General features: G+C 48.3%; 1 protein-coding gene across 1 annotated transcript in view; it reads right to left on the reverse strand.

Annotated features, from left to right (window-relative positions):
* PPP2R1A (protein phosphatase 2 scaffold subunit Aalpha) overlaps positions 1-2,414 on the reverse strand; it is a 41,504-nt gene that overhangs the window by 38,157 nt on the left and 933 nt on the right. The gene's annotated exons all lie outside the window — the stretch shown is intronic.

Consider the following 2,414-nt stretch of genomic DNA (forward strand, 5'->3'; position numbering starts at 1 on the left):
AAAAAAAAAAAAAAATGTCCCCTGGAGGGTAACGAACTACTGTACTTTTTGTGTACAACGTGCCCACATAAATAACACATACGTGCATAGAACACCCATAACCTGCACTGGAAACTACTGCATGAGGGGGTTGCATGGGTTGTGGGTTGCACGATTAAACAGTTAACAAGAGCATTATTTGAGTAAAAATCCTGTGCTGGCCTTACATGTCCCTTCCTGGAAGGCTCTTCACCTTCTTCCCAGAGACGGTTCCCTCTCCTGGTCTTATGTGGAGCTTCGCAGCCTCAGGTGGCTTTCTTTGACCGCATTACCGCCAACGGCTCTTCCCCACCCCACTTCGTAACTTGCATGTTCTCTGCCCAAAGATCCTAATGGCTCCTCCGTTGGGTCTCTGCTCAAATGTCGCCTCTGCGGGGACTCCCCTGACCACACTTTTAAAAACTGCACCCCAGCTCTCCTTTTGGCTCCATGCACTTAGCCCCGTGGAACACGCCACAGGCGCACCACGTTTGATGGTGCTTCAGACACCGGGGTCCGTGCTGTTGCTAACTGGCTGGGAGCCGATTCTGACTCACGGCAACCCCGTGTGTCAGAGTACAGCTCTCCCCGGGGTCTCCAAGGCTGAGACCTCAGGGAAGCAGATTGCCAGGCCCGTCTTCCGAGGCACTGCGGGCGGGTTCACAATGCTGACATTCTGGCTGGTAGGCAAGCACTCTGCATCTTGTTTTCTTTTGTTTTTCAAACTGAAGGTTTGTGGCAACCCTGCGTCCAGTAAGTCTATCGGCACTATTTTCCTAACAGCACGTGCTCACTTCCTGTGTCTGCCACATTTCAGTAATTCTCACACGATTTCACACTTTCTCATCATGCTATGGATGCTTAATAGACTACCAAAAACCAAACTCACGTTATCCAGTCAACTCTGACGCATAGGGACCCACAGGGTCTCCAAGGTTGTAAATCTCCACGAAAGTAGACTGCCTCTTCTTCCTCCTGCAGAGCAGCTGGTAGATTTGAACCGCTGACCTTCTGATTAGCAGTCAAATGCCTTAGACACTATGCCACCAGAGCTCCTTTAATGGACTACAGTATAGTATAAACATAACTTTTATATGCATTGGGGAACCAAAACTCGTGTGACTCACTTTATTGCAGTATTTGCTTTACTGCAGTGGTCTGGAACCAGACCCGCAATATCTCCGAGATCTGCTTGTATGCATTTTCCTATTGTCTGGCTTACTGTCCCTTCATCACAAGGCCAGGAATTTCTGTCCACCTTGCTCCCTGCTGTCCACCTGTACCTGAGCAGCCAAGTTGAAGCCCAACAGATACTCACTGAGTCACTATCACGACATCCTGTTTGCCCCCTTCCCACCACTTCTTACACGTTCATAACACCCGGAGCTCTGTTTATGTCTTCACACCTGTCTCCTGCATAGCAGCTGGTGTCACCACGATTTCCCCAACACCAGATGTGACACATGTTGTTGTTGTTGTGGGCTAACAATGGCAGCATTCCAGTCAAGCCATCCAGGGATTCCTACCTCATACATTAAAAAAAAAAAAAAACCACTCTGTCCAGCCAATTCTGACTCACAGCACCCAGAGGACAGAGTGGAACTGCCCCACAGGGCTTCCAAGGTTGTCAATCTTTATGGAAGCTGACTGCCACATCTTTCTCCCACGGAACAGTACCAATCTTTCAGTTAGCAGCCACGCAAACTAACCACTATCCCACCCAGGCTCCTTACCTGATAAATGGCAGGTATTTAATGAACAACTTAATTCATACAACAGCCCTACAAACTAGGTAATTATCCCCATTCCACAAAACAGGAAGCCGAGGCTCAAAGACATTGATTTACGCAGGTCAATTAGCAAGAAGCAGAAGAGCCTGGCATACAACTGGAGCCTGTCTGACCCCAGAACCTCAGAGGCTGAGCTCAGTTTTGGCAGACTTCCTAGTGCACTCCCTTGATTTTATAAATAGGGAAACTGAGGCCCTAAAGGAGGATGGGATGTCTTCAATCGCCACTTCCAACAATTACAGGTAATAATTGGGCCCTCACAATAGGCCAGACACAATTCTGCTTCACTTGTACTACTAACCCACTCAGTTCTCACAACCACCCCACGGAAGCCAGGGCTATACCTAGACTACATTTTATTAAAAACCAAGGTTCAGAAAGGTGAAAAGACTTGTCAAGGTCACACAGCAGGTGGGAGGTAGAGGAAGGATGGGCACTGGTTATTAACTACGAAGCCCTGTTATTATGCTGTTGTTAGTTGGATCAAGTGTGCAGAATAGATCTGCTCCGTAAGGATTTCAAAGGCTGTGACTTTTGGGAGGTGCCTTACTCACCCACCCACTGCCGTGGAGTCTATTTCCGACTCATAGGCCCTGCATGACAGAA

Source organism: Orycteropus afer, unplaced genomic scaffold (genome assembly GCF_000298275.1).
Source record: "Orycteropus afer afer isolate SDZICR_OR568_19922 unplaced genomic scaffold, OryAfe1.0 scaffold00718, whole genome shotgun sequence".
In the NCBI taxonomy this organism is placed as follows: Eukaryota; Metazoa; Chordata; class Mammalia; order Tubulidentata; family Orycteropodidae; genus Orycteropus; species Orycteropus afer.